Source organism: Leptodactylus fuscus, chromosome 3 (assembly GCF_031893055.1).
Source record: "Leptodactylus fuscus isolate aLepFus1 chromosome 3, aLepFus1.hap2, whole genome shotgun sequence".
Taxonomy (NCBI): domain Eukaryota; kingdom Metazoa; phylum Chordata; class Amphibia; order Anura; family Leptodactylidae; genus Leptodactylus; species Leptodactylus fuscus.
The window spans coordinates 180,800,808-180,826,388 of NC_134267.1; positions in this window are offsets into that span (position 1 = coordinate 180,800,808).

Genomic DNA, 25,581 nt, shown 5'->3' on the forward strand with positions numbered 1-25,581 from the left:
TGTGGAACAACATCTGCAAGGATTTTGTATGTTCTTCCCGTATTTGCGTGGATTTCCTCCCATTCTTCAAAGATATACTGATGGAATAAAAATAAATAAATAAATAAATGTACATTGTGATCCCTATATGGGGCTCACCATCTACATAAAAAAAATTAAAAAAATAAAAGTTCAAAACATTTAAAACTCAAAAATTTATATAGTATTGGTTCCTACTACCATACCGCGCTTTAACCTAAAAAAAAAAAAAAAACACGTAAATCAAATGTAGCGAGTTTTCTCTTAACTCCCCAATATTGATTTTAAAAGTGGAACATCTATGTGACATGTAACACATTAAACTTACACGGCTCAGCTTGTCTACACCATTGATTTCAGGCACTTACAGTCCATATTAAGTGGGTTTTAAGGCATTTTATGCTTGATGCTCGAACACCATAAAGTGTTCAAACTCACCATGTAAAAAACATCAAGTACACGTTGAACATCAGACTACTCAGGCCCAAACATCTGATTTCATTTTTCACTGGCCATACTCCGACAACGCTTTTGATTTCCCAGAGCATGGTTGTTGTAAAGCCTGGAAACAAAATGGCAGATGAGGTGGAAAACGTGATAAAAGCTCTTTGTTGTTACATATGAAAGGTATTAGGTACAACTGTTTCTACACGCTAATTGTTCTTACCGTACTACCTCAGGGCATGTTCATGTACTTTTCTAGATTTAGAGCAAATCCAAGAGGAACAATTTATAATTTAATATTCCCTCTATTCTCTTTCAGCTGTTTCTCATCTGGTTTAAAAAAAATATTCAAGAGAATTTCCATTGAGAAAAAGTGAATGAGAGTCAAAAGGAATTGACAGAAAAACATTTTCAACTTTTTTTTTTAATTATAGTTATTTCATGTTTAGGCTATATGCGCATGCCCCCATACAATGTACTATACGCATGTATGATCAGGGGTTCGCGTACAGGTTGTGAACCCAGTAAAGTCTGGACCTGTCCTATTCTTGCCCATTTTGTATCTGGGCTCTTTCATTTAAATGTATGGGTCTAAGGAAGGCATGCACTGCACCAGGATACCATCTATGTGCCATCTATGCCATTTGTGCAAAGAACCGTGTGTAACGTTTCTGCCTGTTTGGGTCTCTGCGCCACCCTCTGTTTGCATGCTTCAGCGCAGGAGGCGTGTTCAGTTGCGATTCCTTGCTTTTGGTTCTTGTTGTTTTGTCTGAACACTGCCCTATTCTTCATCTCTGTAATTGATCTTCCACCCACCCATCTCCTTCACATTGGCTTCCCTCTCTTTCGCAAATAATTAATCTTAGCCTTACCTTTGTGATTGACGGCCGATCTACGAATCAAGTCTGGGTTGGGTTCTGGACTTCCTATAAACAAATCATTTGTCCATGCTAAGCTGTTTTCTTGCTATTGTATTACTGACCTCTGACCTTTGGGTTTCCTTGTGACTTCTCTTTTGGATTACGATTTGGTCCTGCTTGTCTCTCTGGCTTTGACTCTTGGCTTGTTGACACCTCTTCTGTGTTGTTTGCCTTGTCCTGTTGTGTGTAACACTTATTTAGAGAAGGGAGGTGAAATGTTCCAAGGTTCTAAGTTCCCTAATTCTGGCATACAGTTCTTCCAAGAACGGAGGAGAGGTCTGCCTCCAGTGCTTAGCAATGAGGCACCATGCAGAAGTCATCATATATAATAGTAATTGGAGGGGGTTTTACTACTTCATTTTATTACTTGTTGATGAGGGCAAGTTTTCAGACCCCAGAACATCATGACTACACCTGCAGAAAGACCTGTAATAGCTCTATAGCTAATAGCTGACACTGTGAACCTCTGTACACTACATCTTTACTCTTGTCAGATCTCTCAAGACGTATTATGTAGTATGCTGTGTCTGATCCAGACATATACTACACATACTGCCGTGACATGGTGCTTCAACCTCCACTCTGCAAATTATTTGAGTTGGATTTGGTTCCATTCAGACATATAAGTCTCTCCTTTCCCACTCTCCTGTCCCACTACTTTCCATGGACCATCAAATTCTAAAGAACAGTGACAGTGTTGGAGGTAAGAGGCTCTCCTAGGGATGGGTGTTTTGTGCAACTGCCCAGTTTGCCTTAATAACGCTAATGCTGCATTAAGTACTACAAATCATAATGGTTACAGTCTCTAGAATAGGTACAGTAATTTGGTGTTTTTCTCACACCTAGTGGGTAACTTGCACTTGAATAAAGTTGCAGAAAATACAGTCTTTTATGGAGACCTGAAGGACTTTGTGCTGCTCTGCTAATTCTCCAGGGGTCATATCATACCAACAATGACTGATATATCTTACCCAAACCTTCTGTTCTTCTGTGGGTCTCAGGAAGCCTACCCTCTATCATAGCATTCCCCACTTAAGAATGATTTATGGCGGTGCATAAGCTTCTTATGTAATTATGTACAGTCCTCTCCTTGGATCTTTGCAACTTATAGGCAACTACCCCATTACACCCTGACCACCTACAGTAACAGTTGCAGTTTTACTGTAGAAAATAGGTAACCACACACCCAGATCTTCCATAGAGCAACCAGTTCTAATCTAATCTTGAACTAATTGGGGCTTAAAGCTTTTTTGCCATAAAGACAGTTATCTCCTATCCACAGAGATTGCTGGAGGTTTCAGCTTCTTGAAACTCCAATGTTCAGGAGAATAGGAAACAAAAGTCCCAGTGAATCCTTCCTGTAAATGAAGCACCAGCGCATTTGCTTGGTCAGTGCTCCATTCACTTCTCTGGGGCTCTAGAAGTGAATGGAGTGCCATTCATTGAAGCTTCATTCACAGGGAGAATTCAGGAAGGCTTTCATTGCCCATACTTCTGATTGACAGGGTTCGCAGCGGACTGACCACCAAGGATCTGACACTTATCCCATTGCTGTGGATAGGGGACAAGTGTCTGTAATGGCACAACCTCTTCAATAGCACCAATCAGTTGTTAAGGATTGCTGACGCACATGGCTTGATACATTGTTTACTGGTCATGCAGCAGTACTACAGCTCTGCCCCCATTAAAATGGTAGACCAAAAAAAAAAAAAAAATCCCTGAAAACCCCTTTAATGCATCTGAAATGAAGAAATATTATAATATTTTTGCAGGATTATATCATTAGAATCCCTCTTTAAACCTTGGTATAATAATAATTGAGCTTGTTTGCTAACTGATCTCAGCATTTTCTATACCGTCCTACAATACATTGCAGAATTACTTGCTGATTACAAGTCCTATAACTTCCATAGCAATAAATAAATTTGTTTCATTAGCCTCTATTGTTAATAATAATGCTTCCAGATCTTTTCTTGTTGACAATGTAAAGCCTAAGAGAACTGTGGGAACTTCAGAGCATAGAACATAGCAATGTCTTATTAGCTGACTTATTTTCCGCAGTAAAGGGAACATTTGAGAGGTTATTGTGTTCTGATGTGATAAGGAAGCCAAGTGATTGACCTGGTCGCTGCATATGGCTTTTACATTTGCGGAGTACTTTAATGTATGCATATATTAAGTGGAATGTTTTGAACTCATGTTGAATTCTATTTGCTTTTCAATATCTTTCCCCATTTCTCCAAATGACAGCAACCAATCACTGACTTCAGGTGTCATCAGGGTAAGCAGAGACAACCAGATACGTTCACTTGTGGGACTCCTGCTGTGCCTATGATTCTGTCATCAAAATGTGTTAGCCAAAGGTAGAGAGGTTATGCCTCATCAGAGCTGACTGATGACTGGCGACAGCATATGACACCACATAAGTGCTTTCCTGGTACAGATAATATATACACAATGATTCATTTCATTATTGGGATAGTATACAGCAGGCGGCTATGTTTTCATAGTTAGCACAAGCTAATAAAAAAGGGACCCACCATTAAATATGATCTATGTCTACTATGGTAAAGTATTGACAACAGAACAATCACAATGTAGTGGATCCGAGCTTGTCATTTGACTCACCTCAGTGTTGTATCAAAGTTTTAAGTTGGGGATCCATACGGTGTAAATGCTGGTGTAAACAGCACAGCCGAATCCAAAATCTCTGCGGACTTTCTGTAAAAAGCTTTTCCCGCAGCACTTTTTCATTGCAATACGCTACGTTAGGCCTTAACCTTATAGATTTTACAGTAAATGTAGGTAAAACTACTGTCAAATATCAAACGCTACAGCTCTGATGCATTCATTCAGTGGGATTGACACAGGGCCGGGACAAGGAATTATTTGTGCCTTAAAGGGATCCTATCATTGGATACCCTTTTTTTTCTCGATAACACATAGGAATAGCCTTAAGAAAGTCTATTCTTCTCCTACCTTTAGATGTCTTGTCGACACCGCCGTTCAGTAGAAATCCGGGTTTTCTTCGGAATGCAAATGAGTTCTCTTGCAGCACTGGGGACATCCCCAATACTACGAGAGAACTCTCTAGTGCCATCTCTATCTTCTTCTGGGACGCCCTCTCCCTGTGCCTTCTTCTGTCCTTGGTTTCAATCTTCTGTCCTGGATTACAAGAGAGTGGCCGCTTACACCAGCTTACTGTGTAAGCGGCCACTTTCTTGTGGCCCAGGCTTGCGCAGTCAGCTCTGCCTGAGGCCTAGAAGATTGAAACCCAGGACAGAAGAAGGCACAGGGAGAGGGCGTTCCAGAAGAAGATAGAGGCGGTGCTGGAATGTTCTCTCACATCATTGGGGACACCCCCAGTGTTGCGAGAGAACTTATTTGCATACCGAAGAAAACTCCAATTTCTACCAAACGGCAGCGCAGAGAAGACATCTAAAGGTAGGAGAAGAACAGTCTTTCTTAAGGCTATTGTGTACAAAAAGAGAAAAACATGGCCCGCACATCCCAACCTTATACATTGATCTAGTGCTTCTCGGCAAATTTTACAACACCGAACATGAGGTTATTAGTATACATATTGATAAATGTGCATAAGCCCACTCTGAAATTTCCCCACTGTGGGACTATTAAAGGATTAGCTTATCTTATCTTAGCCACTTCACGGTGACCTCTTTATAGTGGGTCCCTATTCTACTGGGTGCAGCGCCACACAGCGATCGCCACAACGGCAACACAGCATCCGCAGGGTGAGCAACCCAGTGGTCCGGCAACACCCCTGCCACCAGACCAAGCCCCCAGGCTCTGGACCGCGCCACCCCACGGGCACAGTGCCACAGGAGCAGCAGCCACCACGCAGCACCGCACCATGTGAACAGATCTAAAAAATTCACCTTACAATATTGCCCCAATCAGAGGACTGAGAACTAGTAGGTGGGTCCCTTTTTGTAGTCTCCTGCTAATTAAAAACACCTGGGTAAAATGGGGGGAGTGCTGGTACCAAGTCAAAAACAAAAAAAAAAAAAATAAATGGTGAAGGAAGAAACTTACCATATGTGTATGGTACCAAACGGCGGCGCAGAGAAGACATCTAAAGGTAGGAGAAGAATAGCCTTTCTTAAGGCTATTCCTACGTGTTATCAAGAAAAAAAAGGGTATCCAATGATAGGATCCCTTTAAGCATATAAGGCAGTTTCCATCCCTATCCCACATACACATATGCAAGCATGAAAACAATCTTAATAAAAGAGAGGCTAATTATTATTTTTTTTTTTTTTGTTTCAATGATTTTTGTTAAGAATTTTTTTTTTTCAACAAGAACAAAATACAAACAAAAGCAGAGACATGGACATGTATATACACAACTAGGTATCTGCAGTTTCATGATAGTAGTACAAGATGAACAGTAGATACATGTACATTAATAAAGAAACCATAAAAAGGAACAAAAGGAAGGTACAGGTCAAGCAAACTACCATTACAATGTAGTCCAGAATATCAAGGACTATGTCAGAAAAAAGCAGAATCTTTGGTCAAAAGATGTCTCAAGGTCATACGAAATATCTTGATTTAGACCATGGTTCCCAGAGTCGCAAGAAGGAATGGTAAGAATGATTACCTAATGCAATCATACTTTCATATCTGAACGTAGTGTTTACCATATCTATTAAGGCTGAAAGGTTTGGAATCGAATTGGATTTCCATTTTTGGAATATCAAAATTTGTGCCATCGTTAAGAGTTTGCAAAAGAGATGTTTATATGGTTTGACAGTGTTAGGTATATGCAATAATAGTATCCCTAAATATGGATTTGGGGTCAATCTACAGTGGAATAGATCAGAAAGCAGTGTAAACACTGCATGCCAATATGGAATGATGAGTGGGCATTGCCAAATCATATGAAAAAAGGTCCCCACATCCCCACATGATCTCCAGCATGACCCAGGAGTGGCAGGATACATTTTTTGTAAAGTCGATGGGGAATAGTACCAACGTAAGCGTACTTTAATTGCAGTTTCAATATGTGAACTACACATTAGGGAGGAGTGTATCAAACGAAAAGATTGACACCAGTCTTCCTCAGAAAAAGTTTTCTTAAGGTCTCGTTCCCAATATCTAAAAGGAGGCGATTTATAAAACTCCAAGACCTCACCTAATAAATTGTACAAGAAGCGTAAGCCCTTCATTTTTTTTGAGACATAGGATATTACTTTATTGCAATAAGGCACAGGTGGTACCTGAATCTTAGTTAAGAAATGGGAGATTTGTATATATTAATAATAATGATGTGGAGGCAAACTAAATTTTTGTTGCAACGCTGGAAAGTGTAATAAGTTGTTACGTTCATCATATAACTGAGAAAGATAAACGATTCCCAATTTTTCCCATGAGGATACCTCCAAATCGGCAATCAACCATGATAACGTTGACAAGGGAGTAGTAGATGGAAGCCAATGAACATGAGAGGAGGCCTCCGCATGCATAAGAGTCCAAGATTTGAGGGAGGCTATCATAGTAGGAGAGAGCGATTTCGGTGGCAGAACATTCCAAAAAGGAAGCATAAGCAGATCTCTAAGTCTGCCAGGATAAATATAAGCCCGTTCAATTTGAATCCAAGGAATAGTAGTATCTGCATTCCACCACCCCGAACATTGAGCGGTTAAGGTAGCTAAATAATAATTGCGGATATTAGGAACTCCCAGTCCTCCAGCCAGTTTGTGTTTGAACAAAGGACCTCTACATATTCGAGGCCTCCTCCCATTCCATATATAACAGGAAATCACTCTTTGAACAGATTCAAAATATGATTGCGGAATCAATATCGGCAATGTGCAGAACAAATAAAGCAACTTAGGCAAAAGAAGCATTTTAAAAGCGGCCACTCGCCCAATCCAAGAGATGTCAACTCGAGACATCTTATCACAGCTATCTTTCAATGTTTTAAGCATAGGTAAATAATTGCAGTGGAAAAGTGAACCAGCAGAGGTCGTTATTTGAATACCTAAGTATTGAAGAGATTCCTGCCACCAATCAAAACCATATCGTGTATGCAAAGCCCGAAGGGGACCAGGAGAGACATTAAATGAAAGAGCTTGAGATTTAGAGAGATTAAGTTTATAAAAGGACAGGGTCCCAAAGTGGTCAATCAGCTGCATGAGACGTGAAAGAGAGGTTTGAGGGTCTGTCAAAGTTAAAATAATATCGTCCGCATAAAGAGAGATCAAATGAGAACGTCCCTTCACATCAATACCCTTAATATTAGGGTCGTCTCTGATAGCCTGAGCCAGCGGTTCCATGGATAGAACAAATATCAAAGGCGATAATGGACACCCTTGACGGGTTCCATTCGTTATATCAAAAGGATCTGAAAAGGTGCCATTGGTAAATATTTTTGCCGATGGGGCCGAATATAAAACTCCAATCGCTCTTAGTATACAGTCCTATGAAAAAGTTTGGGCACCCCTATTAATCTTAATCATTTTTTGTTCTAAATATTTTGGTGTTTGCAACAGCCATTTCAGTTTGATATATCTAATAACTGATGGACACAGTAATATTTCAGGATTGAAATGAGGTTTATTGTACTAACAGAAAATGTGCAATATGCATTAAACCAAAATTTGACCAGTGCAAAAGTATGGGCACCCTTATCATTTTATTGATTTGAATTCCCCTAACTACTTTTTACTGACTTACTGAAGCACAAAATTGGTTTTGTAACCTCAGTGAGCTTTGAACTTCATAGCCAGATGTATCCAATCATAAGAAAAGGTATTTAAGGTGGCCAATTGCAAGTTGATCTCCTATTTGAATCTCCTCTGAAGAGTGGCATCATGGGCTACTCAAAACAACTCTCAAATGATCTGAAAACAAAGATTGTTCAACATAGTTGTTCAGGGGAAGGATACAAAAAGTTGTCTCAGAGATTTAACCTGTCAGTTTCCACTGTGAGGAACATAGTAAGGAAATGGAAGACCACAGGGACAGTTCTTGTTAAGCCCAGAAGTGGCAGGCCAAGAAAAATATCAGAAAGGCAGAGAAGAAGAATGGTGAGAACAGTCAAGGACAATTCACAGACCACCTCCAAAGAGCTGCAGCATCATCTTGCTGCAGATGGTGTCACTGTGCATCGGTCAACTATACAGCGCACTTTGCACAAATAGAAGCTGTATGGGAGAGTGATGAGAAAGAAGCCGTTTCTGCTCGTACGCCACAAATAGAGTTGCCTGAGGTATGAAAAAGCACATTTGGACAAGGCAGCTTCATTTTGGAAATAAAAATTGAGTTGTTTGGTTATAAAAAAAGGCATGGCGTCCAAAAAGAAACAGCATTCCAAGAAAAACACATGCTACCCACTGTAAAATTTGGTGGAGGTTCCATCATGCTTTGGGGCTGTGTGGCCAATGCCGGCATCGGGAATCTTGTTAAAGTTGAGAGTCGCATGGATTCCACTCAGTATCAGCAGATTCTTGAGAATAATGTTCAAGAATCAGTGACGAAGTTGAAGTTACGCCGGGGATGGATATTTCAGCAAGACAATGATCCAAAACACCGCTCCAAATCCTCAGGCATTCATGCAGAGGAACAATTACAATGTTCTGGAATGGCCATCCCAGTCCCCAGACCTGAATATCATTGAACATCTGTGGGATGATTTGAAGCGGGCTGTCCATGCTCGGCGACCATCTAACTTAACTGAACTTGAATTGTTTGTCCAAAATACCTTTATCCAGGATCCAGGAACTGATTAAAAGCTACAGGAAGCGACTAGAGGCTGTTATCTTTGCAAAAGGAGGATCTACTAAATATTAATGTCACTTTTCTGTTGAGGTGCCCATACTTTTGCACCGGTCAAATTTTGGTTTAATGCATATCGCACATTTTCTGTTAGTACAATAAACCTCATTTCAATCCTGAAATATTACTGTGTCCATCAGTTATTAGATATATCAAACTGAAATGGCTGTTATAAACACCAAAATATTTAGAACTAAAAATGATTAAGATTAATAGGGGTGCCCAAACTTTTTCACAAGACTGTATCTCCGGAGAAGCCCATCTTACGCAACACCGAGAAGGCATAAGACCAACAAATACGGTCAAACGCCTTCTCGGCATCCAGAGCCAGCATGACCATTTCCAATTTCCTTACTTCAGTCTGATGAACCAGATTCAAAATTCTACGGGTATTCTCATATGATTGCCTACCTTTCACAAAACCTACTTGATCATATGCAATCAGGTCAGGGAGACAAGTCGCGAGTCTATTAGCTATCAGTTTAGCATAAACTTTTAAATCCACATTCAATAAAGATATAGGTCTGAAGTTCTGGGGGACCGAAGGGTCTTTTCCCGGTTTGGGTAAAGTAACAATTAGAGCTTCTTGATTCTCTCTAGGAAAACTCTCAGAGGTTATAGCGTGAGTCAAGAAGGCCCTCATAGGGGTATTCAAAATAGAGGAGAACGATTTATAATATTCATTAGTAAGTCCATCCGGACCGGGCGATTTATGTGGAGGCAAGGTCTTAAATATCATATCCAACTCAGTAGAGGTGATAGGGGCGTTAAGAGTCTCCAATTGTTCAAGTGACAAGACAGGTAACTTAATGCTATTGAGAAATGTATCAATTGCATCCCGTGATGGGATACACTGAGACGTATCATTTGCTAAATTGTAAAGTTTGTCATAAAAATCTTTAAAACGATTAGCAATCCCTTTGGGGTCATATATTTTTTCAGAGTTAGTGGTAGAGAATAGAAAGGGGATCCTAGATTTGTTATGTTTAGCTTTAAGCCTAGAAGCCAACAATTTACCTGCTTTATTGGATTGCGAATAGTATGTGGCTTTCATCTTACGTAGATTTTTCTCATATTGATATGAGACATTCCCTCAATTGTCTCCGAAGGGACATTAATTCAGACGCTGCTATAGACGAAGGGGAACGTTTATTAGCATCTTCACAATGCTTAATTTGTCGTGTCAGTCGGTCTATTTCAGCTAGGCGAGCCTTCTTTTCGATATGTCCTAAACGTATTAAGGTGCCTCGAATAAACACCTTATGGGCATTCCAAACAACAGCAGGATCAGAGACAGAATGGGCATTAATTTGAAAGAATTCCTCTAAATCTTTCACAATCAAGGCTTTAGTACGTGGGTTAGATTGCAAATAGTCGCTACATCTCCAAATATAGTCCCTGTTTCCCCCATATCGCTCCGCTATAGTAAGTGTAGTACCAGCATGATCTGACCATGTAATCTGAGAAATATCAGTCCTTTGTATCAAAGGAAGCGTATTCTGGTCAGTGAGAAATAGGTCTATATGGGAATAGCTATTATGCACCGGGGAAAAGAAAGTATAATCTCTTTCCGAGGTATGTAATATACGCCACACATCATACAGGCCATGATGCCACAATGACTGAGTAAAGTCAGGGTGGCGAGACCCTTTTTGGGAAGAAGTGTCTACATTAGGATCCGGAGCTAAATTAAAGTCTCCCATTAATAACACATAACCTTGTTTCCTTTTTTCAACAATTCTCATAAGTTTATTAAAGAAAGCTCGCTGGTGTTGGTTAGGGGCATAAACAGACACCAGTGTATATGTAACATTGTTTAATTGGCATACTACAATAATAAATCGTCCCCTAGGGCCCGCATAAGTATTCAAAGAATGAAAAGCCACCGTATCCCTAATACCAAGCAGGACTCCTCTGCTTTTGGAAGAATGATGAGCATGAAACATGTGTGGATACATAGGATTATTAAGTCGCACAGTGTCTTTTGCAAGTAAATGAGTCTCCTGGATTGCCAAAATATCACATTGTTGGACTCTGACTTCTCTCCACAAATAGGCTCGTTTTTGGGGAGAGTTTAACCCTCTGACATTCATAGAAAAAACTTTAAGACCCATCAAACAGTGAAATGAGAGCTATACCTGTCTCCGCACATAGTACCTTGAATGATAAAAATGACCGAGACATCTTCTGCCATGTACCTTCATTGTTATAGACAGACCCGTACCTAAACAGAGAACAAAAACAACAAAAAAGAGAAAAAAGAAACAGACATACTACAACAACATAACTGGTAAGAAAATACCAGACAATGCAAAGCAGTGTCATGTTGCTAACATCCAAAAGTAAGGCAAAATACAGCGGACCAGCAGCTGTAGGACTCAAAAGGGGGAAATAGTCCAACAAAGGCCGCCAGTGGAAAGGACTCGCCATATTGTGAAAAGAGTTAGCCCATTATCCAATGGAATCCGCAGGTGGTTTCCTTTGTGACCTGCGCACAACAGTCCAACCATCCGTGACTGGGTGAACTTGAGATTTTTCAGGAGGAATAATAATATTAATCTGCCAGCGATTCAGAAGAGATTTCCCTTCCTCCAAAGATTTAATCACATGAGTAATATTATCTTTGACGATTACAAGGCGGACCGGGAATCCCCACTTGTATAAGATGTTGTGGTGGCGCAAAGTAAAAGTGATCGGAAGAAGTTGATGTCTCAATTGTAGGGTAGAAGCAGAGAGATCTGAATAAATGGATATAGCTCCAAAAGGATCAGGTAGAGAGTCCAAATTACGAGTAGCTGAAAGAACTAGTTCTTTGGTGCGATAAAAATGAATCCTGGCCAGAACATCTCTAGGAACAGAATCCGGTAGATGCGTTGGTCTGGGAATCTTGTGCGCCCTGTCAATAGTAACATCCACAGGATCTGGGCCCGGAATGAGTGTACACATTAATTTTTGCAGATAAGAAGACAGTTCATTAGGAGATATAGTTTCAGGAATACCCCTGAATTTCAAGTTGTTTCTGCGGGATCTGTCCTCCAAGTCTGCCACCTTAGCCTTAAGGAAAACTACCTCCTTCTCCAAGCCATAGTGAGCGTCAATCAATTCGTTGTGTGACGCAGCAAATTCAGCCATTTTAGATTCAACATGAATAGTACGTTGTTTCATTTCACCCATATCTCGGTCTAGTGGAGTAATCATCCGAAACATATCTGCCTTCAGAGATGCATAAAATGCTGTAAGCATAGACTTCATAGAGGATTCAGTGAGTAGATTAGATGAAACTGGAAAATCAGCCAGTACCTCCTCATGTATATCAACACCCAGAATATCCTCCTCAGAACCAGTAAACTGAGAATCAGTAATCTTTGGACGTCTTTTAAGAGGGCTGGTAGAGGGAGAAGTCGCTGGGCCTGCACTGCAGGAAGACGGAGAGCCGCCATCTTGTGATATCCCCTGTTTCCCGCCGCCATCAGCATTAACATCGCAAAATTGGTCATCCGACCCAGATGAATTAAGCATAGGAGTCGGTGGTAACGATGCGTCTGTTGCCGACAGAGTGTTTTTTGCAGAGCGTATCGCTTCTAGCTGTTCCGGAGAACGACTCGTTGGCGAGGAGGCCTTAGAGCCTGAGCTGGAGTGGGAAGCGGCGCCATCTTGACTCACCTCTCCGGTAGGTTTGAAATAAAAGTCCATCAGTTTGCGAGATTTAGCACCGGCCGTTTTCCTTTTTGGCATCCTGCTGTACTAGGAGGATTTACCGATCACTTTGAAAGCTAGTCAACCCGGGAAAATTGCTGTGGAAGTCGCTTTAGTGGGCTAATTCTGCAGAGCACAGAGCTCACACGTCCATTCCCTTCAGCCGCCAAGCTCCGCCCCCGGCTAATTATTATTTGATTGTCCAAAGGACTAGCCCTCTTCAATAGGTCCAATCCTTTCAACTTTTGTCTGAATTACATGACCGGCCACTATTTACCGAGCAGAATTTCTGATGCTTGATAAAATCCCATGAACATACATGAAAAGTGGACCAGGAATACCTGCCAAAAACTGTGTGAGCATTATCTTATGTGAATATAGCCTTATATAGCATTAATGGCTTATACAGTAGGCAGTGGATTCACATGTGCAATGCGTATAAGAAGTTAGAACATGGCAGCTTCCAATTCCTTGAATTTGTGACATTAAAGCATAATCCAGGCACATAAATGTAGACACATAGACATATCAATATTTACAGGCATGTACACACACATACAGGTATTTATACACACCAAATATTGGGACTTTCTCAATAAACAAATACACTAAATATACTAGGATTGTAAATCACTAAATATAATTTAATAATCAGCCCTTATTTCTAAGAGTTTCAAAGACCCTAGAACAATAATAGTTATGAAAGGGGCACCCTGTAATAAATACAATGCAGTAAGTGACAAGGTATTGTGTAGTGTTTTTTTTTTTTTTCTTGCCACCCTCAGGCATTTTTAATCTTTCAATTAAGTCTGGAGGACAGGATCCATCTGATCTTGCATTCTTATATTCATCACTGTAGGCTCCATCAAGAGGGTTATCTTCCTTGTCCAACCATAGCTCAATAGAAACGGGGGAGCAATTTTAGTGCAATTTCTAAGTCTTTCCATAATGCATGGTAGCAATTCCTCCCTTTATAAAAGGAGTACCATTATCAAAAATAGTAACTTCTACCAATCCCTACTCCATCCTGAATACCACATTGTAAAACATGTTAAAAACATGTAAACTTATACAAGTGTCCCATGTCCCAATTACAAATAAGCAAAGCAGTTTATAACAAGCTGGATTTGTTACCAAGTTTCCAAAAATTTTAGGTTCAACAGGACTTTAGGGCTATTCCGCAGACAAATCTCTATTATACTCTGGGGTGTCTTCAGACCCCAGGGTATTATAAGAAGAGGCCCAGGAAAAGTGAGGAAACATAATGGACACTGATACTCACTTTCCCTTACCTCTCCTGGGCTCACTTATGCAAGGGTGAACCTCGCCTTTCTGCTACCTGAGAAAACTATACAAAGCCACGGCACCCCCCAAAAATAACCAACCCAGCATCTTTAATTCAGTGATGGGGCCCTTTCATTAAAAAATATAGGCCTTGCCTCCCCCATTTTTAGATCAAAAAAGTTCCTTATTTGTCTCTCACACAGTGTAACGCCCCTTTTATTGGTCCATTCAGTATATTATACCCTTCACTGACCACCTCACAATATAAAACCCCCTTTACTAGCCCCCATAGGGTATAACATCTCCTTTTACACAGTAGATGATGAGGTTGAATGAAGACACAGGTCCACCAAGTCAAACCTATAACCCAAAAGTGTTGATCCAAAGGATGGTAGAAAAAACACGAGGCTGATGCCAATTATCAGGGGAAAAATTCCCCAATTCTCCAAAAGTCAGGGGAAAAATTCCTTCCCGACTCCAATCTGTAATTCAGTATAAAACCCTGGATCAACTTGTCCTTACCAAAATCTAAAACCCATAACCCATAATATTTTTCTGTCCAAGAAGACATCCAGACCCTATATGAACTTGCACAGTAAACCCACCATCACCACTTCATGGGGCAGAGAGTTACATAGCCTCACTATACACAGTAAAGAATCCCCTTCTATGTTTCTGATGAAACTTTCTCTCCTTCAGACATAGAGGATGACGTAGAGGATGACCCCTTGTCACTGTCACTGGCCTAGGAGTAAAAAGATCATGAGGCTGGGGTACCAAGCTGAGAAAAAGCAACGTTTTGGCTGCAGCAAAAGCACCTCGGCAAAAAACGCTGCATATTACATTACCTGTAAAAAAAAAAAAAAAAAAAATCTGCAGCGGAAATTCAGTGATTTCAAAAACGCTTGTAGCATTTTCCCTATAGGCATAATAAAGCCAAAATCCGCAGTGAAAAAGCTGTAGAAATCTGCATTTTCAAAAACATGAGCTTCTTGAAAAAACACCGCATGTTAATGTTAGGTATGGAACCACAAGCATTGTACCTATATATTTAATAGGAAAAGAATAAAGTCAGAGAAAAATGCAGGAAAAATTCAATGAGAAAAAAACAAACAAGTGATGTACCGTACTTTCAGTGCATTTTTCTGCCGTGTATCTCTCTTAATCCTGTATTCACACGACATAAATACCAGCATATACTGATCTTCAGATTTCTTATTTGTCATTCACTTTGCATTTTGTTACATCAACTATTAACACTTGTACTTTTGCTTCTTCTTACTTTGCTTCATTTCCCTCCCACATCTGCCTAATACTTTTGCACAGAACGGCACATTTTAGAGATATATATGGGCTATTATATAAAATTTAAAGTCAACCACTAAAAGGTTCTTTTTTTTTCTAATTCTTACCAATTTTGCAGCGTTTCTTCCTGGTTAACACCGTGTGCTCCATCCTTCTAGCGCCTGACCTGCACTTTACACATTTACATGCCTACAAACTAAACGCTGTCTTCAGACTTCAAGCTGTGCTAAATTAACTTACTATGGAAGTTTTATAAGTGTTTGCTAAGTTTTCTATGTTTTAGGCAGATCCCCGAGGTCTGAAACATAATTTTATTCTTTAGGCATATTGAGAAATTACAACATGCACTAAAAAGTTTTATGTCTACATTGAGGCAAACGTTCAAGGGAAAAAAATGATAAAATGAAAAATTGATGACTTTTATGACTGGATTTTGTACAGGGAAAAAAATGCAGATGTTGGAGACGTATCAAATCGTATGAAATGAGAACAATGTATTTTACTTAAGAGACAAGATTCTGTGTTTTATTTACAAGAATATATTATAAAAGTGCAGACTATCTATATTAATATCTGCTATGGATATGTGACAGATGAATGTATTATAAAATTTATTACTAGAGATGAGCGAACAGTGTTCTATCGAACACATGTTCGATGGGATATCAGGCTGTTCGATGTGTTCGATTCGAATCGAACATCACGTGACAAACTCTAAAAAAATTTGATTCCCCTCCCACCTTCCCTGGCACTTTTTTTGCACCAATAACAGCGCAGGGGAGGTGGGACAGGAACTACGACACCGGGGGCATTGAAAAAAATCGGAAAAAGTCATTGGCTGCCGAAATCAGGTGACCTCCATTTTAGACGAATAGTGGATTTCAAATCCGGGTCATATGAGAATGTGAACTTTGTGACTAAGAGACAGGGATAGCTGTACAGGCAGGGTTAGCTAGGGATAACCTTTATTTAGGTAGGAATGTTATTAAAAATAACTTTTTGGGGCTCTATCGGGTGTGTAATTGTGATTTTTGTGAGATAAACTTTTTCCCATAGGAATGCATTGGACAGCGCTGATTGGCCAGAGTACGGAATTCGACCAATCAGCGCTGGCTCTGCTGGAGGAGGCGGAGTCTAAGATCGCTCCACACCAGTCTCCATTCAGGTCCGACCTTAGACTCCGCCTCCTCCGGCAGAGCCAGCGCTGAGGAGGTGGAGTCTAAGGTCGGACCTGAATGAAGACTGGTGTGGAGCGATCTTAGACTCCGCCTCCTCCGGCAGAGCCAGCGCTGATTGGCCGAAGGCTGGCCAATGCATTCCTATGGGTATGCAGAGACTTAGCAGTGTTGAGCCAGTTCTGCTCAACTACACCATGTGCCGGTCAGCCCATCAGATGTAGCAGAGCCGAGGGTGCACTAGAACCCTTATGCACACTCGGCTCTGCTACATCTGATGGGCTGACCGGCACACGGTGTAGTTTAGCAGAACTGGCTCAACACTGCTAAGTCTCTGCATACCCATAGGAATGCATTGGCCAGCCTTCGGCCAATCAGAACTGGCTCTGTCGGAGGAGGCGGAATCTAAGGTCGAACCTGAATGGAGACTGGTGTGGAGCGATCTTAGACTCCGCCTCCTCCAGCAAGAGCCAGCGCTGATTGGTCGAATTCCGTACTCTGGCCAATCAGCGCTGGCCAATGCATTCTATTAGCATGATGAAGTAGAGCTGAATGTGTGTGCTTAGCTCAACTACGCCGGTGGAGTAGTTGAGCTAAGCACACTCATTCAGCTCTGCTTCATCAGGCTAATAGAATGCATTGGCCAATCAGCGCTGGCCAATGCATTCTATTAGCATGAGCTGAGTGTGCACAGGGGTTCCAGTGCACCCTCGGCTCTGATGTAGCAGAGCCGAGTGTGCACAAGGGTTCTAGTGCACCCTCAGCTCTGCTACATCTGATGTAGCAGAGCCAAGTGTGCATAAGGGTTCTAGTGCACCGTCGGCTCTGCTACATCTGATGGGCTGACCGGCACACTGTGTAGTTGAGCAGAACTGGCTCAACACTGCTGAGTCTCTGCATACCCATAGGAATGCATTGGCCAGCCTTCGGCCAATCAGCGCTGGCTCTGCCGGAGGAGGCGGAGTCTAAGGTCGGACCTGAATGGAGACTGGTGTGGAGCGATCTTAGACTCCGCCTCCTCCAGCAGATCCAGCGATGATTGGTCGAAGTCCGTACTCTGGCCAATCAGCGCTGTCCAATGCATTCCTATGGGAAAAAGTTAGCTTGCGAAAATCGCAAGCTGACAGGGATTTCCTTGAAATAAAGTGACTTTTATGCCTCCAGACATGCTTCCCCTGCTGTCCCAGTGTCATTCCAGGGTGTTGGTATCATTTCCTGGGGTGTCATAGTGGACTTGGTGACCCTCCTGAGATGGATTTGGGTTTCCCCCTTAACGAGTATATGTTCCCCATAGATTATAATGGGGTTCGAAACCCGTTCGAACACTCGAACAGTGAGCGGCTGTTCGAATCGAATTTCGAACCTCGAACATTTTAGTGTTCGCTCATCTCTATTTATTACATCATTACCAAAGGGCTTGATGTCCACATATAAGTAACTAGAGAAAGCGTAAGAAAGCAATATAATAAATGACTGCAAAGGTCACATGATCAGTCAGGAAATGATCCCAACTTTAAAGTCCTTTTCCTCTTGCAGACAGTGCAGAGATGTCAGGTGTAGTAGAAAGCGTTATGAACTGCATTCTTGGCTAAATCAGCCCTGCTATGTCACCTGTTTGCCTCTGCTACTCTATTACTGATCCACACTTTGTATCAGCCAGGGCTAGAGTCACACAATCATGATATTTGGTCCTTGTAATTATAGTACAGGTCAGTATATCACTGGGGGGCAGGGACTCTTAATATCAGTCGTGTCAGTCGTGTCAATTCAGCCTTAGCTGATAGAGGGTATGGCTGGAAAATGGAGTAGCAGAGGCAAACAGGTGAAATAGCAGAGCTTATTTAGGCAAGAAGGCAATTCCTAAAACTGCTCAATTTATCTGTAATTCTCTCACACAGATTTACAGCCATAAAGCTTTCTTGTTTTGTTACAATTTCTGCATTACTATCAGCTATTGATGATTGACTCTGCTATTTATACCTGTCAGTCCCATTGACCTGTGTTTGTGCATATTTTAGTTATGCATGACATTGTCACTGATGACCTTGGCCTAGCTAACTATGACCCCCATTGCCATAGTGTGACCTAACCAACCTTCCTTTGACCACCCACCGTTCCCCGCTGTACCTAAGGAAAGATGACAAACACACAAAGGTTGGACTAAATGGCCACAGCAGCCCTTTTATTGTACAAACAATGCAAATAGTTGTCAAATATTTACATAACTGTAACCAAAACCCCTCCTACCTAAAAAACTAGCTTCTCCAAACCACCCCCACCGAAATAGATAAATAAAATTAACCACTTCAGTACCCTGAGATTTTTGTCTGTATCCCAAGTCTGCAACCTGCATGTACCCTAAAAATTGTGGTGAACTCTGAAACCTGATCCTGTCTCTGTCTGGTGTACCTTGAAAGCTATGTCTGATTGTTCATCCATAGTTATCATGTGCCATGACCTCGATCCTATGATCCTGCCTACTCCTGGACATTGCTCCTGGTATGTCTTGGTCCCAACCCTGACTGTTCCTGGTCCCTTTTCCTGATATCTCCAAGTTCAATGTCAAGAGCCTGTGTTTTACTCCTGTTGTCTCCTCATTCTGATGCCATGTCCTGTTTCCATCTGTGGTCTGTTATTCTGTGCCCTGTCCATGCCAATTCTTGCATCTGTCACATTTTGCGCCCCTCCTTAGGTGTTTCTGAACGAAAGATGTCTTGGTTTCTAAAGTCAGTAAAATTGCCAGAAATATTTAGCAGCATCTCAGGAGGAGTGTAAGAAAGGAGATGGACTCTAGAGACAGAATGGAATGTGGGGGCATTTCCTCTTGTGTCAAGAAGGAAAGGACAAGCGGCATCACGGTGGCTCAGTGGTTGGCACTGCAGCCTTGCAGCGCTGGAGTCCAGGGTTCGAATCTCGCCAGGAAGGACATCTGCAAGGAGTTTGTATATTCTCCCCGTGTTTGCATGATTTCCTCCCATTCTTACAAAAACATACTGATAGGAGAAAAAAAAAAGTACATTGTGATCCATATGTGGCACTCATAATCTACATAAAAAAAAAAAAGAAGGAAGGGACAAAAACAGTAATGTAAGCTGTTAACATTTTTAATGACAGTGTATTAGAAACTTGTGAAATTATTTGGGGAGCCATTGCACACAACAGTGAGCGACGCCAAGTAATGATACAATGAACACTATCAGCCCTGCAGTTTGTGCATGGCAATATCAATTGAGCATTTATAGAACCAACTGTGACTCCATCCTACAAGTATGCAGGATCTATAGGCTCAGCTACAACATCTGCGGACAAATGTATCGCAGGATACATCTATACTACTGAATTCCTGCATACATACATTCTACATGAACCTAATTGGAATGTTTTGCCTATTTTTCCATTGCGGCATTCGTTGATCATAAAAGGCTGACGGTGGTTCAAAGGCAATGAAGTCGAGTAAAGAGCATCACTAAAGTCCATGCTGGTAACTTGATCAATAACACTCTTTGTTGGTTTAAGTTGCATCAGTAAAATTAATTGTGATTCCTTTTTTCATCTGTCTTCACAATTCAGAGCATCTTTGATATGAAACATTCTGCGCCGTTTTGCAGCCCTGTCCATTAATCCATCCTGCACTGATCTCTGTTTATTTCTTTAAAATGTAAAGATGTTATGTTTTCCAGACAATGCCGTCTTACGTCTTGTAATTGCAGCTCCTGCTGCTCAAGAACACTTTGAATAGAAAGAAATAAACAACTTGGACATTGCTTACAACTTTAGCCAAAATAAATATGTACATATGTCCAGTAATTGCAACTAGAGATGAGCGAACAGTGTTCTATCGAACTCATGTTCGATCGGATATTAGGCTGTTCGGCATGTTCGAATCGAATCGAACACCGCGTGGTAAAGTGCGCCATTACTCGATTCCCCTCCCACCTTCCCTGGCGCCTTTTTTGCTCCAATAACAGCGCAGGGGAGGTGGGACAGGAACTACGACACCGGTGACGTTGAAAAAAGTAGGCAAAACCCATTGGCTGCCGAAAACATGTGACCTCTAATTTAAAAGAACAGCGACGCCCAGCTTCGCGTCATTCTGAGCTTGCAATTCACCGAGGACGGAGGTTTCCGTCCAGCTAGCTAGGGCTTAGATTCTGGGTAGGCAGGGACAGGCTAGGATAGGAAGGAGAAGACAACCAACAGCTCTTATAAGAGCTAAATTCCAGGGAGAAGCTTGTCAGTGTAACGTGGCACTGACGGGCTCAATCGCCGCAACCCAGCTTTCCCAGGATCCTGAATGGAATACACTGTCAGTGTATTCCCGTATACCCGATATATACCCCGATACCTGTTCCAACGGTGTGCCCCCCCACCTTCACCCCAGAAATACCCTGCAAGTCCCCTAGCAATAGAATTGGGGCTATATACACCCACAATTTTTACTACTGGTATACAGTGCCATTGTCTGACTGGGAATTCAAAGAATATATTGGGAATACAAATACCCTCATTTCTTGCTACTGCCATATAGTGCCAGTGTCTGACTGGGAATTCAAAGAATATATTGGGGTTACGTGCACCCACAATTTTTACTACTGGTATACAGTGCCATTGTCTGACTGGGAATTCAAAGAATATATTGGGAATACAAATACCCTCATTTCTTGCTACTGCCATATAGTGCCAGTGTCTGACTGGGAATTCAAAGAATATATTGGGGTTACGTGCACCCACAATTTTTACTACTGGTATACAGTGCCATTGTCTGACTGGGAATTCAAAGAATATATTGGGGTTATAAATACCCTCATTTCTTGCTACTGCCATATAGTGCCAGTTTCTGACTGGTAATTCAAAGAATATATTGGGGTTACGTGCACCCACAATTTTTACTACTGGTATACAGTGCCATTGTCTGACTGGGAATTCAAAGAATATATTGGGGTTATAAATACCCTCATTTCTTGCTACTGCCATATAGTGCCAGTTTCTGACTGGTAATTCAAAGAATATATTGGGGTTACGTGCACCCACAATTTTTACTACTGGTATACAGTGCCATTGTCTGACTGGGAATTCAAAGAATATATTGGGGTTATAAATACCCTCATTTCTTGCTACTGCCATATAGTGCCATTGTCTGACTGGGAATTCAAAGAATATATTGGGGTTACGTGCACCCACAATTTTTACTACTGGTATACAGTGCCATTGTCTGACTGGGAATTCAAAGAGTATATTGGGAATACAAATACCCTCATTTCTTGCTACTGCCATATAGTGCCAGTGTCTGACTGGTAATTCAAAGAATATATTGGGGTTACGTGCACCCACAATTTTTACTACTGGTATACAGTGCCATTGTCTGACTGGGAATTCAAAGAGTATATTGGGAATACAAATACCCTCATTTCTTGCTACTGCCATATAGTGCCAGTTTCTGACTGGTAATTCAAAGAATATATTGGGGTTACGTGCACCCACAATTTTTACTACTGGTATACAGTGCCATTGTCTGACTGGGAATTCAAAGAATATATTGGGGTTATAAATACCCTCATTTCTTGCTACTGCCATATAGTGCCAGTTTCTGACTGGTAATTCAAAGAATATATTGGGGTTACGTGCACCCACAATTTTTACTACTGGTATACAGTGCCATTGTCTGACTGGGAATTCAAAGAGTATATTGGGAATACAAATACCCTCATTTCTTGCTACCGCCATATAGTGCCAGTTTCTGACTGGGAATTCAAAGAATATATTGGGGTTACGTGCACCCACAATTTTTACTACTGGTATACAGTGCCATTGTCTGACTGGGAATTCAAAGAGTATATTGGGAATACAAATACCCTCATTTCTTGCTACTGCCATATAGTGCCAGTTTCTGACTGGGAATTCAAAGAATATATTGGGGTTACGTGCACCCACAATTTTTACTACTGGTATACAGTGCCATTGTCTGACTGGGAATTCAAAGAATATATTGGGGTTACGTGCACCCACAATTTTTACTACTGGTATACAGTGCCATTGTCTGACTGGGAATTCAAAGAGTATATTGGGAATACAAATACCCTCATTTCTTGCTACTGCCATATAGTGCCAGTGTCTGACTGGTAATTCAAAGAATATATTGGGGTTACGTGCACCCACAATTTTTACTACTGGTATACAGTGCCATTGTCTGACTGGGAATTCAAAGAATATATTGGGGTTATAAATACCCTCATTTCTTGCTACTGCCATATAGTGCCAGTTTCTGACTGGTAATTCAAAGAATATATTGGGGTTACGTGCACCCACAATTTTTACTACTGGTATACAGTGCCATTGTCTGACTGGGAATTCAAAGAATATATTGGGGTTATAAATACCCTCATTTCTTGCTACTGCCATATAGTGCCAGTTTCTGACTGGTAATTCAAAGAATATATTGGGGTTACGTGCACCCACAATTTTTACTACTGGTATACAGTGCCATTGTCTGACTGGGAATTCAAAGAGTATATTGGGAATACAAATACCCTCATTTCTTGCTACTGCCATATAGTGCCAGTTTCTGACTGGGAATTCAAAGAATATATTGGGGTTACGTGCACCCACAATTTTTACTACTGGTATACAGTGCCATTGTCTGACTGGGAATTCAAAGAGTATATTGGGAATACAAATACCCTCATTTCTTGCTACTGCCATATAGTGCCAGTTTCTGACTGGTAATTCAAAGAATATATTGGGGTTACGTGCACCCACAATTTTTACTACTGGTATACAGTGCCATTGTCTGACTGGGAATTCAAAGAATATATTGGGGTTATAAATACCCTCATTTCTTGCTACTGCCATATAGTGCCAGTTTCTGACTGGTAATTCAAAGAATATATTGGGGTTACGTGCACCCACAATTTTTACTACTGGTATACAGTGCCATTGTCTGACTGGGAATTCAAAGAATATATTGGGGTTACGTGCACCCACAATGTTTACTACTGGTATACAGTGCCATTGTCTGACTGGGAATTCAAAGAATATATTGGGGTTATAAATACCCTCATTTCTTGCTACTGCCATATAGTGCCAGTTTCTGACTGGTAATTCAAAGAATATATTGGGGTTACGTGCACCCACAATTTTTACTACTGGTATACAGTGCCATTGTCTGACTGGGAATTCAAAGAGTATATTGGGAATACAAATACCCTCATTTCTTGCTACTGCCATATAGTGCCAGTGTCTGACTGGTAATTCAAAGAATATATTGGGGTTACGTGCACCCACAATTTTTACTACTGGTATACAGTGCCATTGTCTGACTGGGAATTCAAAGAGTATATTGGGAATACAAATACCCTCATTTCTTGCTACTGCCATATAGTGCCAGTTTCTGACTGGTAATTCAAAGAATATATTGGGGTTACGTGCACCCACAATTTTTACTACTGGTATACAGTGCCATTGTCTGACTGGGAATTCAAAGAATATATTGGGGTTATAAATACCCTCATTTCTTGCTACTGCCATATAGTGCCAGTTTCTGACTGGTAATTCAAAGAATATATTGAGGTTACGTGCACCCACAATTTTTACTACTGGTATACAGTGCCATTGTCTGACTGGGAATTCAAAGAGTATATTGGGAATACAAATACCCTCATTTCTTGCTACTGCCATATAGTGCCAGTTTCTGACTGGGAATTCAAAGAATATATTGGGGTTACGTGCACCCACAATTTTTACTACTGGTATACAGTGCCATTGTCTGACTGGGAATTCAAAGAGTATATTGGGAATACAAATACCCTCATTTCTTGCTACTGCCATATAGTGCCAGTTTCTGACTGGTAATTCAAAGAATATATTGGGGTTACGTGCACCCACAATTTTTACTACTGGTATACAGTGCCATTGTCTGACTGGGAATTCAAAGAATATATTGGGGTTATAAATACCCTCATTTCTTGCTACTGCCATATAGTGCCAGTTTCTGACTGGTAATTCAAAGAATATATTGGGGTTACGTGCACCCACAATTTTTACTACTGGTATACAGTGCCATTGTCTGACTGGGAATTCAAAGAGTATATTGGGAATACAAATACCCTCATTTCTTGCTACTGCCATATAGTGCCAGTTTCTGACTGGGAATTCAAAGAATATATTGGGGTTACGTGCACCCACAATTTTTACTACTGGTATACAGTGCCATTGTCTGACTGGGAATTCAAAGAGTATATTGGGAATACAAATACCCTCATTTCTTGCTACTGCCATATAGTGCCAGTTTCTGACTGGGAATTCAAAGAATATATTGGGGTTACGTGCACCCACAATTTTTACTACTGGTATACAGTGCCATTGTCTGACTGGGAATTCAAAGAGTATATTGGGAATACAAATACCCTCATTTCTTGCTACTGCCATATAGTGCCAGTGTCTGACTGGGAATTCAAAGAATATATTGGGGTTACGTGCACCCACAATTTTTACTACTGGTATACAGTGCCAATTTCTAACTAGGAATTCAAAATGCGCAAGGCTCCCGGAAAGGGACGTGGACGAGGCCGTGGGCGAGGTCGGGGGAATGGTTCTGGGGAGCAAGGTAGCAGTGAAGCCACAGGGCGTCCCGTGCCTACTCCTGTGGGGCAGCAAGCATTGCGCCACTCCACAGTGCCAGGGTTGCTTGCCACATTAACTAAACTGCAGGGTACAAACCTTAGTAGGCCCAAGAACCAGGAACAGGTCTTGCAATGGCTGTCAGAGAACGCTTACAGCACATTGTCCAGCAGCCAGTCAGACTCTGCCTCCTCTCCTCCTATTACCCAACAGTCTTGTCTTCCTTCCTCCCAAAATTCCGAAGCTTTACAGAACAATAACCCAAACTGTCCCTGCTCCCCAGAGCTGTTCTCCGCTCCTTTCATTGTCCCTCAACCTGCCTC